At 35.9% G+C, this 16,392-nt stretch overlaps 1 long non-coding RNA gene across 2 annotated transcripts; it reads right to left on the bottom strand.

Annotated features, from left to right (window-relative positions):
• Nucleotides 1-14,053: 14,053 nt before the first annotated feature.
• On the bottom strand, nucleotides 14,054-15,477 carry LOC131617591 (uncharacterized). Of its 2 annotated transcripts, none has more exons than XR_009288627.1 (2): nucleotides 15,047-15,477; nucleotides 14,054-14,970 (listed from the first exon to the last, which is right to left on the bottom strand). It is a non-coding gene; the product is annotated as an uncharacterized LOC131617591 (long non-coding RNA). The 2 variants fall into 2 exon arrangements; XR_009288625.1 differs by having other exon boundaries at nucleotides 14,115-14,962.
• Nucleotides 15,478-16,392: the final 915 nt, after the last annotated feature.

The raw sequence follows: 16,392 nt of genomic DNA, 5'->3' as shown, positions 1-16,392 counted from the left end.
GTTTCTTCCTTCAAATGCAGTAGAAAAGAATGGTCGTCTATAAGTGTCTCCATGTGTTCCAAAAGAGAGAAGGAAACGGACACTCTTACCATGATTCTTACAAAATCCATTCTGTTATCAGATGGCATATCAGAACAAATGAAAACACCAATGGAATTTCCAAGCAATTCGAAGAAATCAGAGCACATAGCCTGAGAAGGGATTCCCTGACCTCGGATCCACATCACACTTTCCTTATCAGCTATATCTTCCTTCCACGGAATTATGTTTTTGAACCATTGACTCCACCATGAGACACCTTCTTCTATCAATGCTTGAATATCTCCTTCCTCTATTTCTTCAAGAAGACATAGATTCAGACCCAAAGGAGATACCTTTACCTGAAAATAACATTCCATCTCAAAGTTAGTTTGCATATTGAAGGTGGTCCCGGGAGAGTGAACTTCACCTACGAAAGATTTCTTCAAACGCTGTAGAAATTGCTCCTTGGACGAAAAATGAAAGCTTCATCATCCCTTCCTTCCCAGAACCCCCAGCTCTGTTAGCCACAATGTCAGCAAAGGACTTGCCTCCCTTGAAGCCCTGAACATCTTCTCTTCGTTCATAAGCCCAAGCCTTGAGCTTATCATTACCTCTCCCAAAAGCTCCTGAAGCACCCTCCTTATCTCCTTTCCTCGAAAATCTAGGTGGGTTTGCGTGAATCTTCTTCCCGTCGATCATTATGTTGTCTAGCTTTACAGCCAAACTCTTCAAATCTTCTACCTCCTTGAATCTTGCAAAGCCATGCCTCCTGCCTAGCTTGTTCCTTCTCGGGGAGATAACAACCTCAACAATCTTTCTGATACAACCAAAAAGTTTGAAGATATCCTTAGATTTGATCCTATCAGGGAATTTAGAGAAGAGGACAGAGGAGAGAACGGTGCTATCGAATCCTTTCCCTCTTCGGAATTCCGGGTAAATATCCCACCTAACTCCCAGATTGTGAAACGCCCTCTTGTTAACATTTCTCCATTCCGTGGTCGAAGAAGAGGAATAGAAACCAGAACACACGATCAAACAAACAATGAGTCTCACCACTTAACATAAAACACAGAGAGGAAAACCTAGTAGCCCTAAATTGAAATTAAACTTCACCTTCTTGCCAAGGTCCCTGAGCCCTAAAGCCAAGAGTTTAAACCGAAGACAAAATGATGAATGATCCCTTTCCAGATAGCTAATATGGATTCCAAGGGAAGAGCAGCTCGCCGATTTACCACCTCCGATTACCGGAAATCTTCCCTGCTACGAGACCCATTTTTGATTCGTTATAAATCATTGTTTAGTACTTAATTGTTACTTAAACCATTCTTGAAAGAACTTGTTGACTATTTTTTTGTTTTAGGTTATGCTTTTGATTTATTTTAGTAAATATTTTTGGTATATTTTTCATTTTGACACCACTAATATTTTCGTGGTTTTTTCTGAATTAATTGGTGGTTGTAGTCTCGATAGAATAAAAGTTATCAATTACTTTGTTTTAAATCCCATAACTTCTGCAACGGTGATTCTAACATACCAAAGGTAGTAACACATCTTAATTCTCATTTTTTCTTTGGATTTGGCCTGTTATGTATTTATTTGATATGACAATGATATTTTAATTTGATGCAATAATATTTTTAATTTTATGGTTTTATTTTAAATTTAGGTGAAAAACATCGAACAAAATAATTATTTGATGTTATATTTATATCATTATTTTTCTTGCAGCGTTGATATGTTGTTGTGGTTAGTCCCTAAAAAAAAGTATATACATGTGTCATCTAATAAAGAAAAAGTAAAAAATTCAACTTGTTAGATATGTTAGTTATATCCGATTTTAGAAAGAAAATTCTTAAATCCTAGACTTATTAACTCAGGTCTCTTTTATCCGACCTAACAACAATTTCTTATGTCAATTCAGAATTCAACTTAAGAAGTCAAAACTTCTTATGTAAATAGTTTTTAAGTCAGTTCAAAATCCGACTTAATAACTGTTTTTTCTATTAGTGAATTTTTCAATCTAAAAAAGATACACCATAAAAACAGTAATATCCTCTTCACTATCACATTTTTCGTGCATTTCAATACTGCATAAATTCTCTACCTTAAAGGTATCATATTTATATATATTCTTTTTATTTCCTTCTTATTTTATACTCTTTCTTATAATAAGAAAAAAAAAAACATCAGACTGAACACTTGATCAATCAAGCATAACATATCAAAATTCAGTGTTGCTAAAGAAAGCGTCGAAGGTAAGAGTTTTTTCACTAGTAAAACCTTTAACTATTAAGATTAAAGTAATTCTTTAATAAAGAAAAATAATAATAAATTATATATGTTAGTTTGATTTATGTAGTAACTATATGTTAGTAATTTGTTATAACTAAGTCACGACTACCATAACAATATGTTTCTATCTTTTAATGAGTAACACTGACACTTAATTTGGGTTTAGAAATATCATGTGTGTTATTTGCTTCTGGATTTTCCCTATTGGATTAGACTATTGAAGCAAGATTTACGTTTTTTTTTTTTTTGTGTAAGCAAGAGATGATATATATAAGAGAACTAAGGGTTCTCCAACCTTGATACACAAGAACGGAACGAGTCCGACAAAAACGATATTACAAACCAATTTCAATTACGACATAAAAGACAACGGGTCTTTGCTAAAATCGTAAAAGTTACAATTGGAATAAGCAATGTCGCCGAAGGAAGACCACCTCCATATCAAAATCTTGATGTTCCAAACAATATTATTTATGTTCCACCCTTCATTCTTAAAGCAAAAGCCGTTCCTTGTCAACCAAATAATCCAACAAGTGGCTAACCAAAACACCCTCAATATACCAATTTTGATACTTTTCACACAACCCATGGAATACCATTCCATAAAAGACGGAATACAATCTTCCTCTTTCCAACTTGGATAATCCACCCACACACCAATTTCTTTTCAAACCACTTTAATTACATCACATTTAAAAAAGATATGGTTCCTATCCTTCAAATGTGTATTGCAAAAAACACAATTTAAATTAGAAGTAGAAAAATCAATACCTCTAACCAACAAAAGATCTTTAGTCGGTAGCCTATTACGAAAAAGTCTCCATGCAAATGTTTTAATCTTGAAAGGGATCTCCATCCTCCAAATCTTGTCCAAAGCTTCATCGTACCTATTAAGAGGGCCGAAGAGCGTAGGATAAGAAGTATAACGGTGATAACACGAAGAGACCGTGAAACATTTCTCCTTTTCAAGAAGCCAACAAACGGAGTCGTTGTCAGCTTTCAAATCCTCGAAAAGCTCCAATTGCGCCTTCAAAACCGCAAACTTATGAGATAAGCCCGCCTCCACCGCCACTACCTCCGGAATACCTAAATCACCCCATATCCACCCTCCATCGCTCCAACCTCCCATGGCCTCTACGGACACTTTCTTCAAAGAAGAAATCTCGTAAAGTTCTGGAAAAACCTCCATCAAAATAGAGTTATTCAACCAACAAACTTCCCAAAACAGAGTAAAAAAACCATTTCCCACTTGAAAAGAACAATTAGAAACAAAATGGTCGTTAGGAAAAGAATTAACAAGATCGACCTTCAATAAATCCCGCCACCAAAAAGAAGAAGAAAGAAGTTTGAAAGAATCCCCTCCACATAAAACAAGAATTCTAAGATCACCATAACGGGCCTTCAAAATCTCTAACCACAAAGCACTACCTCCATGAACAATCCTCCATCTCCACTTGTTTAGGAGAGTTAAATTAAAATCTTTAATATCTTTAATAGCTAAACCACCTTTTAAATAAGGCAAAGTGACAACTTTCCTACTAACCCAATGAATATTCCTTTTCTCGACCACTCCGACCTATAAACAATTACTTTGAATCTTTGTAATTTTCTTAACCACTTTAGCCGGCATCTTATAGAAGGACATGGTGAAAATAGCCAAGGAACTCAAAATAGACTTCAAAAGAGTAATTCTACCTCCGAGGTTTAAAAAACGATTCTTCCACCCGTTCAACCGATTTTTCATCTTTTCCACAAGCGGGAGCCAAGTAGCCTCCTTCCTAGGATTGCACCCAATAGAAATACCAAGAAAAAAGAAATTTCTTGCTTCAATCTTTCAAGAGAGATATAAAGAGGCAGCATCCAAAAAGTGAGGCGAAACATTAATCCCTATCAATTTACTTTTATGGAAATTGATACCAAAATCCGAAACCAACTCGAAAGCTCTCAAAATAATCTTCATAGCCTTAACATGCTTCCAAGAACCTTCTCCGATCATTAAAGAGTCATCCGCAAATCGGATAATATTAACATAACAACTCCGCTTAATCGACAAACTCTCATATTCGCCAATATCAATGGATTTCCACACCAACCTAGAAAGAGCCTCCGTGACAATAACGAAAAGAAAAGGCGATAAAGGATCTCCTTGTCTTAAACCTCTCTTAACAACAAACTCTTTAGTAGGACTTCCATTAACCACCACCGACATGTCACTTTTAAAAATCAAAAATTCCATCCATCTTCGCCATTTTTCTCCAAACCCCATCTTAATCAACATAAACCGCAAGAAATCCCAAGAGACTTTATCATAAGCTTTCTCAAAATCAACTTTAAAAAGGAGACAAGAAATAACTTCCTTCCTATCATAGTCAACCACCTCATTGGCTACCAAGACTCCATCGAGCAATTGCCTACCCGGAACAAAAGCACTTTGACAATGTGAAACCACTTTATTCAAGACTAGTTTTAGTCTCCCCACCAATAACTTAGTCAATGCTTTATACAAACAACCCACCGCAAATGGGTCTATAGTCATCCAAACTTAAAGGATTTGAAGACTTAAGAATCAAAGCCAAAAAAGAAGAAGTGATCGCCTTTGATAATTCGCCTCCCACAAAGAAATGATAAAAAAACCTCAAAAAGTTTTCTCTTAAAAAAGACCAACATCTTTTTATGAAAAGAAAAGAAAAACCATCCGGCCCCGGACTTTTGGTTCCACCACAACACCTTAAAGCCTCAAAAATCTTTTCCTCTTGAAAAGTTCTTTCAAGCAAACCTCTATCCACCTTACTAATACTATCAAAATTAATACCATCCAAAAAAGGTGCAACTTCTCCGTCGTCTTCAAATTTTTTTGAGAAATGACGAGCAACATGTTCTTTCATATCTCTTACTGATTCCAAACTACCTTTCGAAGTGTTTAAAGGCCCAATATAACTATGTCTTCTCTTCTCCTTCATAACCTTGTGGAAAAAACCACTATTAGAGTCACCTTCATTTAACCACTTCAAGTTAGCTTTTTGGACTAGCATATTCTCTTTTATCCTTAAATTCGACCAAAACCGACTTGTTGCCTTCCTCCTATTATTTGATATTTCCGGGTGGAGATCCTCTGCTTCCCTTTCCAATAAGCCATCCCCAATATTAATATCTCTAACCTCCTCTTGGATATCCAAGTATATTCTTCCAAAAACCTCTTTATTCCACCATTTAAGTCTTCCTTTGAGGAGAGTAAGTTTTTGTTTTAAAAGATAATCCCCTCTACCTTCCACCTTAAAGCTTTTCCACTCCTTTTCCACAAACGAGAAAAAATAATCGCACGAAAACCATTCATTGTTGAACTTGAACGGCTTAGGACCCCAATCATTATTATCCACTTCTAACCAAATAGGAAAATGATCGGAAATATCTCTATCACCCACCATTTTACCAATCACCCCCCAATCATTCACCACTTTATCCGAAATAAGGAATCTATCAATTCTACTCATCGATCTACCATCACCACTAAACCAAGTGTACTTTTTCCCTTTACAAGGCACGTCCACCAAATTGCTCTCCTCTATAAAATCCGCGAATTCCATTAACTCGTTTCTACTTGAAACCGCCCCTCTACCCTTCCGCTCACCACACTCTTTAATAGCATTGAAATCACCGTCAATAATCCACTCCCCGTCATCAAATTTCCTTTTCAAATCCAAAAGCTTCTTCCATAAAGATCTCTCTTTGTTAATGTCACAAGATGAATAAACATTGACCAAATAAAAGAAATTATTATTCTTACAAAATTTAACTCCGAGAAACCCCTCCCCTTTGAAACTAAAAATGACTTCCAAAACATTCTCCCTCCACAAAGAAAGGAGACCCCCCGACCTTCCCGTAGAATTAACATAAGAGAACCCGATACCTTTGTTGCTCCAAAAGCTTTTCGCCACAAAATCTTCCATCTTAGAAAGTTCAGTTTCTTGAATCAAGAAAACATCCGCTTTGCTCTTAAGAATCAACGAACTAATTCTTCTCCTCTTAAGGTAATTTCCTCCCCCTCTAATATTCAAGGTGTCAATAATCATAACAAGATCTTCTTGGACTCCTTCATACCTCCTTTTCTCAACAAAGCCCCTTTCTCCATAAATTCAATCTTTTTTATGACCTCCGTATCTCCCCCCTTAAACACCACCCCCAAGGATTCCATAGCGTTCCAAATTTTTGAGCCGGCTTCGCAATCTAAGTTTCCCCATTGCCTGCAATTATTCCTATTAATATCACTCATTTCACTATGATTTCCATGAGAAACATCATCTGTTCCAGCAAAAGGAATATCCTGAACAGACCTAAAAGGAGAAGAAGCAGCCCATGTGCTTCGCCTACTGGAACTACCTGGAACAGCCAAGGAGGAAGCCCTCCTATGATTGTAAGCCTGATTGCCAACAGCCAACAAATCCTTCCCTCTAATTTTTTTACCCTTTCGAACAGATCTGTTATGAAGCAAACCTCCAAAATCCAACAAATTCTTGAAAAGAAGATACTTGTTCTGCCGCTTCTTCTTATCCATCGCTGCTGAAACTGCATTATCGAAAGAACCAGGAGCTTCCGCTTGACAACCAGAATTCCCACAAGCAGGTACACCTACTTCTGCGGACACGCCCCCGCCTACAACGCCCACCTGAACAGAATTCGACATCCTGCAAAATGGTTCCGCTGGATACTGAAACTGTCCGCAACAAAAGAATTGGCATCCCCGTCTAAATCTTTAACAGAAACAACATTCACAACAGAATCAACATTCCCAGACGAAGACGAAAGAAGAATCTGCTTATTTAGGCGATCCTCGGAATTACAAGCTACTGAGCGGTCCTTCATATCCATAACCTTCGAAGATGCTGCCACTCCTATGCTGTCCGCTTCAGCCATAATAGTGGCATCAATAACCTTCCCAACGGCACAAGCCTCACCACCACCTGTTGAAGAGAATTTAACGATATCGTCTTCCGATTCATCTAAATCGTCATTCAAATCAAACTCTGAAGAAGAAGAATCAGAAGTAGAAAGATTAGATATAGGATTAACGCCGTGCGAAGAAACTTGTCCAAACTCCTCCCTTAACTGTAGAACAAAATGTCTTTCGTCTATGGTAACCGACATACTATCCATTAGCTTAAAGTCAAGTGGCACCGAAATCCTCATCCTAGCAACATCAAAACGGTTTCCACTAGCCGTGGAATCATCTAAGGACACGAAACCGCCCAGAAAATTCGCCAACATAATGAAAAAAATCAGCATTCCAAGCCTGGACCGGCACACCAAAAATCCTGATCCAAACAGGCCTAACCGCTTCTACCACGTCTTCCTCCCACTTGAAAACCTTCTCAAAGCAATTGTTCCACCATAACTCCCCTTCACGAACAAAGTTGTCGATCATCCCTGCTCCGATTCTTCCAAAAGACAAAAAAAACCGCCTAGTGGTGTGACCTTGACATTATAATAGCCCTCCATCTCCAATTTAGTCTGCATACTATAAGTTGAACCAGAGACATTCACCTTCCCCACAAATGCCTTTCGAAGTCTCTCCTTAACAGATTCCGAAGATGAGAATCGCACCTGACTCCTAACATGCCTCTCTAGTTCTATGGTCTTGTTCATAACCGCTTCCGCAAAAGACATATCCCCTATCCTATTAAAAGTCCTACCTGCTGCATAATACCCTTCACCCATCACTCCTCCTGTCAATCCCAACCTCTCCCCGAGCCTCCTCCTACCCTTAATAAACCTATGAGATGCAGGAGTCGATCGTGCGAATCTTGGTTCGTTGGCATGAATCTTCCTGCCACCAATCTGGACGTTATCCAGAGTAATGGCCAACAATCTCGAGTCCTCGACATCCTTAAACCTCGCGAAACCAGACCTCTTTCCCACCTTATTTCTTCTCGGTGCTATCAATACATCCACGATTTTGCCAATGCATCCAAACAGACCAAACAAATCCTCTGCCCTGGTAGAATCTGGAAATTCCGAAATGTAAAATGAGGTTAACTCCCCCAAACCTGCAGGAGCCTTAACCTTGTTGAAAGGGAAAGAATCCCACAAAGGGACCCAATTCCTGAAATGCTTTCTCCTCACCTCCACCCAATCCTTCTCCCTCTGAAAACCGGTGTTTCTCATGAAGAAGAAGACAAGACCTAGAGAAACTCCAAAACGAAAAACTAGCTCGAACAAAACAAACAAAGCAGATGCAGAGGGAAAAGGTAGAAAAGAAAGAAGATCTCAGGAACCAACAGCCCCAAATCTAAACCTCCACCAAGCTCCCTGATCCTAAAACCAGGAATTTAAACCAAAAATGAAGGAAAAGAGATGGAGAGACCCTTGATACCTGAGAACTGAGAAAAAGGAAAGAGAAAAAGGTCTCCTTAGGGGCCGCTGAAGCCAGGTCTGCAAACTCGAGCCGCATCACCGCCGAAAGCGACGGACGGACCGCTCTGCATAATTCTTAAATCGTTGTTTTGAATCTCAACAGATTTACGTCTTTTGATTATGAGATAAACATGAATTAATACTTGTTTAAAAAAAACATGAATTAATACTAGTAATAAAAATAAACATACATAAATAAGTTTAACTAATTGCTTAAAAACTCATACTTTTCTTAGTTTTTTTTTTTTTATCTTTGGGCCTCATGTTCTTGTTTGTAAAAAAAAAAGTATTGGGATTTCTCAAGTGAATATAATTAGATATTTATTTAAGATGATATATTAAAAATATTTTCTACAGATTTATTCAAATTGATTCACATTAAGCAAATAGGTAACAAAAAATCTTTGTGTATCCTACTTATTTGCAAGCTGCTTTTTAATTACAATTACCCCCTCTTCTAATTAAACCAGATTGAGACCATTTTCAATTTTTAGACTGATTTTTAATAGATATATTTTTAGTTTTTAAATTTGAATCTATAACAATATATAAAGGGGATACATGAGTTTGGGCTGACCTACTTTTGTTCCAATAGTACCCTTAACTAACTACTTTTTTTCTTATTTTTCTCTTAATTTTTTTAAAAAAACTATAAATTAAAAAAAAAACTACAAAGTGTATAGGAGAAGTTTTTTGAACGGTTAGGATATTGAACAATTTACTGTTGCAGTTTTTTTAACACATTTGAAATATATAATGGAGCAAGGGAAACAAGACAATTAGAAAAAATAGAATATAGTAGAGAAAGGAAAATAAAGCAACCATTACACCATTGACGCAAACCTGCCAAGAAACCAATTTTATTTCCTTCCTTTTCTTTTTGTAATTTCTTGCATTTAAATTTCAAATCATTTTTTATAATGGTTGGAAACGATGAAAGGTATATTTGCTTTTTTTAGTTGTATTCTTATTTGTTTCTTTGCAGTCGTACGTTGCTTTTAAGAGGCATAAATTGTTTGAAAAGGCATATGTATTGAGATGTGTGATGGTTGAAGAATAATGTGATAGATTAGTTGTGAGTGACATAAACATATTTTGCCGTAAATCCTAAACTATGGTAATTGTTGTCGAAAACGTAAAGTAGATATTATACGGCTCTCACTTGGAAAAAAATTGGCACTAAAAGTCTTGCATTGAAGTAAACTTTCATTTCATCTCTCTTCAAATCAATTACTTTTACCTATTTTAAGCATTAGTATTGAAAATATTTAGTGAACATCTTAAAATTATTTGCTTCGTTTTCTTTAATTAATAATTTTTATGTTAGTGTTTTTATTGATTTACTCTTTACTTTTTATTACAATCAATTCATTGTTTGTATTCTTTTTTTAATTAGTAATTTATGGTAACAAATCACTAAATTTAAATGTATCATTTAACTTCATAAAGTAGGAAAAATTAGAATTAAAAACTTAAAAGAAAACTATTTTAGTGTAGAGATTGTACTCTTCAAATTTAGATTTAGATGCATCATTTGCATTGATTTCATCTCTCAATACTAACCACTTAAGAGTAGAAGTTGTACTCTTCATTTTTTTTTAAACTTATTATACCTCTATTATAGTATTTAGATTTTTTTTCATTTTAATTTTTCTTGCTAATATATTTTTTTTTGTGTTTGTTTTTCATTTTGTTTTAATATTTTGAGGAGATCAATCAAGAGCAATAAAGAAAAGTTATGCAGATACAGGGCACGATTTGAGACAAGAAGAAGTGGATTTTGGTGAGACAGAGCTGTGACACGGCCACCCGTGTCATGTGACGCGGCCGTGTCACACTTGCTGAAGAGAAATACTTGAAATTGTGAAAGCCAAGAAGTCAGAGATCTGACACGGCCACCCGTGTCCTGTGACACGGCCGTGTCATACTTGCGCGCAGAAAAAGATTAGTTTTCAAATCTTTGAATCAGTCACTTAAGGAAGGGCGTTGTGGACTTTTCAGAAGAAAACATTTGCTTAGAGATATTTAGTCACTGTTTGGAGAGGAGAAAAGGACTTTTTGGGATTGCGAAAGAACGATAGAACAAGGATTGGAAGCGCTAGGGTTTGAAGCGAAGAAATCTTCAAGAGCATCCGCGATTAAAGATCAACTCACACTTATCTTATTATAATGTCTTCATCCTTAATTCCTGTTATCTTGACAATTGCCATGATTAGCTAAACTATTACTTGTTAGGGTGATGTCCCTGGATTATGTGATGTAACAAATTATGTTTACCGTTTGTTTTCAGATTATCTTTATGAAATTCAGTTTATTATTAAAAGTTCTTATTACTTCATTATATGGAAAGTATTTTGTTGATTCACAATTGGGGTTTGGTCTGACAAACCAATTCAATGCTTTTTAATCATAACGTTATCGCTGATAAGCACTTAGGAATAAAGGTTTGATGAGTAGCGATCATATTATCCGGGCTATGTCGTATAAAATCTTGGTATAAAATTATCTTGATAAGGAATGAAAAGATGGTTTTAATCTCAAGAAGTTTTTCACTAAGGAATTAGGAAAAATCAATGTTCGAAATTGGTAGTTAAGAATTTCTTCAGTTAATCTGTTAATTGGTAATTATTTCGTTACAAAGCGATTCATACATCTATCCTAACTCGTCTTCGGATATTTTCATTAGTCAAACTATTTAATTCTTTCGTTTTACATAAGCTGTTATTTAAATTCAAAATCAAATTCAAACACCCCGATGACTTTTTATTCAATTGCACTATTGTGAAACATATAATTCCTACGCAGTACGCGAGTTCGGTACTTGGGAAATTAACTCCCTTATTACTACATCGGTAAATTAACCATCAAGAACAATCAAGATGACACCCATGAACTTTTCTTTTGCTCCACAACACAACTGATGTTTCCACACTTGATATTTACTTTCATGTCAAAGTGTTCGATTCCTCTTTCCGAAGTTATCCGTTACACTTCAATGTTGATTCATTCTTTTACCTGCAAGCTAAATCACACTCCTCACAAATTCTCTCTGGGTTAAGTGTTTCACTCATTCATCAAGGCATGCATATCTACTCTTAAATATTTGTACGCATTCTAACACAATTCCACATAATCAATAACACACACTTTTTGAGGAATTAGGGATTGTAACGGGGCTTAGGTTAGGTGGGATAAACAAAGAAATTGGGTACGAAGGTTTATGGTTTGGTATCAACTAATCTGTCCGAGATCTTTTTGCACATTACATTGTATTTGGGTGTTTAGCGATTTTTTTTTCTTTCCGGACTTTTAGAACTCTTTAAGTGATGGCAAGTGTGTAAAAAAACAATTTCTTTTTCCTTTTGCAAATATTTTTTTTCTTTTCTTTTTTTCTCTTTTTTTTTCTTTTCTTGTATATATTTTTTTCTTTCACACTTGCTTCTTCTTTTGCCACCGGACTCGGTTACCCCAAACTTATCTTTTCGCATGCTTAGCACAAAACTTTTGTAAGGACTTATAGTTAATACCGAATTAGAGAGAAACATGAGGGGTTATGAATTTTCTCAAAGGAAACAACATGGACTATGGATCAAGATTGGTTAACGAAGGGTTATAAACATAAAGGTTGGATGAAAAAGGCTCTGGTTTAAACAAACAAAAGTGTCTCAGTGTGTGTGATCAATTTGTGTACTATATGAAGAACAAATGCAAAATTAGAGTGATAATGCCATACCTGATGCGCTCTCATGATGATATGAAGTATTTGGCTTTGTATATCCTTACTATGTTGAGTATTGCTTACAGGTTCAACAATTGTCTCCATTTTGTACAACTTATTGTCCGGTTCGGGTTACTCTAAACTCATTCACTTGGCACTATCAAGTTGCGTCTAGCATTTTCTTCAGTTGTGTCAACTTTCACAGGTGCCCTGGGAGCCAATTTAAGACGCTTCTTTCCCCTTTTTCACCTTCATTCCCATGATACTATCTTCTGGAATCACATTCATCCTGGTGCACTGAAGACTCAAAACACACATACTTAATTGAAAATAAGGAAACTCAAATAACAAATAAACGGAAATAACAGAAAATAAATTAAAAAGAAAGAATCTCTCCCACACTTGAATTCAACATTGTCCTCAATGTATAATCAAGCATAAGGGAGACTTACAGTGCCCACTGAGGCGGAGGTGGAGGGTATGGAAATTGCAACATCATGCGTTGCATCATTTCCTGAATGTCATAAATAGCAGTCCCTTGTCGGGTCTGCTCCTCTCCTTGGCGAGTTTGCTCTATCCCTTGCCTCAATAGTTCCTCTCCTTGGCGGGTTTGCTCCGCCCTCAAGTACCCAATCTCGGTATGCATCCACCCCCATTGGTCCTGCGGCATTCGAGATGTGCCCTCATCAAATGTGTTTGGATGTGGACCTATTTGCTCGTCTTCCTCATGCTGCTCCTGGTCATCTTCACCACCTGCATCCAAAAACTCAAGATCCATGTCACCTTCCCCATTCGGGATGGTGCTCGTATATAACCAGTTAGCTTTATCCTAAATGGACACACGATTAGGATTAGGCAATTCCAAAATGTGAGCCCCATGAATCATCAAAGAATAAGTTTAGGGCTGCACAGAGATCATTCCCTGCTTGATCAAAGCGGCCATATCAATCTTTAAAATACGCGGAGTTACTTCTTGAAGATATTTTTTTATGTAGATCTTTTTTATCTTTCTTTGTATATGATAGTAATTTTTCCTCTCTGCTTGATTGATTGTGATTTATTCATACTGAAACCTTTTTTCTCATGATTTGTATGGGAAAAACATAAAAAAACACAAAAAAGTGTGTAAAATTTTAAATTACTATTTTATGAGTGAATGTTATTGTCATACCCCAATTTTTGACCCTAAGATCTCGCATCAGAGATTCTGTTTAAATCACATCAAGATCATGTGCAAGGTTCTCTTGCGCTTCTCTCATTTTGAGCTCACCTACAGTGGAATCATCAGACACCTCTTTTCTCGTATTTTTATTTATTTATAGTCTTTATATTTTCACTAACCATTAATCAAAATTCAAAAAAATATATGTCTTTTTATTATTGGTTCAGGTGATGTTTCCGTTCAAGGTGATGTTTTTGATCAAGGTTCGGAGGTCTGAATCAAGATTTTCTTTTGATGCTTGTCAGATTGGTTAAGAATTGATTCAAGAGTGTTCAAGTTCAACCATACGATATTGGATTTTTGAGCATTTATTTTGTTCAAGAATTTAATTCGAGATGAATAAATCATGCAAATTGAATTATTTGGAGTTCAAGTCCAAGGTTCAATAATCATTCAAGATTGGAAAGATTTTTAAAGATGTAAATTTCAAGTTGTTCAAGCAAATACAAGAGGTAGAGATACAAAGGTTCCTTTGGTATTCAAAAAAATAACAAGTGTTTCTACATGAAGAATTCAAGTTCTATGTACAATTTAAAATTACATCCATGATACAAAGTCATTTTCTTGAATCACTTCACAAGCTCTCCATGGGTGTGACTTATCAACTTTCAAGCTTCATCATTGGTTTTCGTTCATGTTCATCTTGATTGTTCTAATTCTCCATGTTCGCCCACGTCATCATACACATGAAAAGAAAATGGAGAAATAATTATCAATGTTATCCAAATCACAAAAACAATTGTTCAAGTCAAAATCAAAAGTATTGCAAGCATTCAAAAGGATAATGGTACAAGGTGAGGTGGGTGTAGTAACATTTATTCACACCAACAAGTAAAAATTCAAATCCTTAGGTCCATTGCCCTTTTTAGAACCGCAAGAACATTGCCAAGAGAGTGTAAAGAAGATTTGGACTAAAAAAACAAAGGATAGAGGGGAGTAACATATGATTTACGGTTTGGGCTGCAGAGAGCAAAATCAGATTTTTGTTTCCACATATTCTCGGTTCAAATTCATCACAACTTCAGCACAAATTCACTTTCACTCTGAACCTAATTTTCACACTATATAAAGAGTGATTGAGACTGACATAAGGGATCTCTTTTTCAGACCTTTTTCAGACTGACAAAAATCAGAACAAACCATAGAATCACCTGAACCGAGCTTGACCGGAAACAACCGCCGGAATTCCAAAACCACCGTGCCGGAGCTCTCAACCGCCACCGTTCCTTGGTTTCTTTGACTAAAAAGGTTGAGAACCTCCTTCTGATACCGAATCCATCCTTACTTTCGTGTTACCTGCACTGTGGTGCTACATTTTGAACTTAGAGCTATCAAACTTCATTGATAGATCTACAAGTTTCAAGCAATTGTTTTCAAAAACTAACCTCTGATTTGTGATGAGGAGAAAAAACTGAGTACAAAGATGTAAAAAAAAATTGGATTCCGTCGAGTTTCACGGTGGCGCCACCGCGAGTTCTTCGCCGGCCACCGCGAACCTCCATGACCACCGCTGCCAGTTTTCTTTGTTCTTTACGTGTTTGTTTTTTATGTTAAAACAATGTTAGCTTTGTTTATGAGGGAGGGACTGATATATTGAGAGAGAGTTATGAGAAAGAAGTGATTTTGTGTTTTGAAATGTTTCTAATAATGCAATCTTTTGTTGCCTTTTCCAAAATCAATTAATGGTGATAATGATGACACCATTTTCTCTTCCTCTGTCCCTTTCACGTGAATAATGAGAGGATATCTCTTTGCCTTGTGATCCGCGCGGTGCACCGGTGAGTGACAAGTGGCCATCGGAGCCACTTGTCTTCACCTGAGAAGATGATCAGAATTGTGATTCTCTATATTTTGTCTACTGTACTTACTACTGTACTTCTGATCTGGACCTTCCGATGTCAGTACTATGTTGAAGTTGACTAGATCAGATGGCTGAAATTTATTCTGCTTTATTTTATATTACTATTTTCATTTTAATTAGTTTCTAACTTAAAAATTTATATTAATTTCGTTTTAGTCTAAAAATTATGAAAAAAATCACAAAAATATGTCTTATTATTTTATACCTTATGTTTCTTTTTATTATTAGTCTATTATGTTATTTTTGCTCTTTCTCTTCGTCTATCTTTCTTTTTTTTCCTTTGTCCCGAATCGATAAAAGATTAAAAATGAAAGGAAGTCGTATGTGGTTGATTTAAATCTGAATTCATCCTTCCTCCATTATTAATCTTTATTTACTAACTTTGATAACATACTTGACAAGTTTCAAGATGGTTATCTTTAACAACTAACGACTAATTTTAATTTCCGCATTTTATTATATTGTCCTTTATATTTACTATTATACTTATCATATCATCATATTTACTTTCTGCTATTTTTATTTTGTCCATTTGGACATCATATTTATTCTCCGCTATTTTTCTTTTGTCCACTTGGACCACACTTTACTTTTTATGCTAAAACATTAATAAACAAGATGAAACCTAAAAAACGCTTAAGGACCAACGGACTGTGGATCATTATTTGACTGTTATCTTGCTTGTTATTTTGTCTGGTTGGATTGCTGTTGTGATGTGTGTAAGTTTCTCCTCGAAAAGTCTTTGAAGGTTAATTCCAAAGCACTAAGATAAGGATTTCGCCCATTTACAATCGTTACTCTGCCTGATTTCCGTCAGAAACTTATGCGATTATTTGGAGATTTGCAAGTTCATTTGGGTCCCTAAGTGGT

Source organism: Vicia villosa, linkage group LG7 (assembly GCF_029867415.1).
Source record: "Vicia villosa cultivar HV-30 ecotype Madison, WI linkage group LG7, Vvil1.0, whole genome shotgun sequence".
NCBI lineage: Eukaryota > Viridiplantae > Streptophyta > Magnoliopsida > Fabales > Fabaceae > Vicia > Vicia villosa.
Note: the sequence above shows the minus strand (reverse complement) of the source record. Positions and strands in the feature narration are given on the sequence as shown.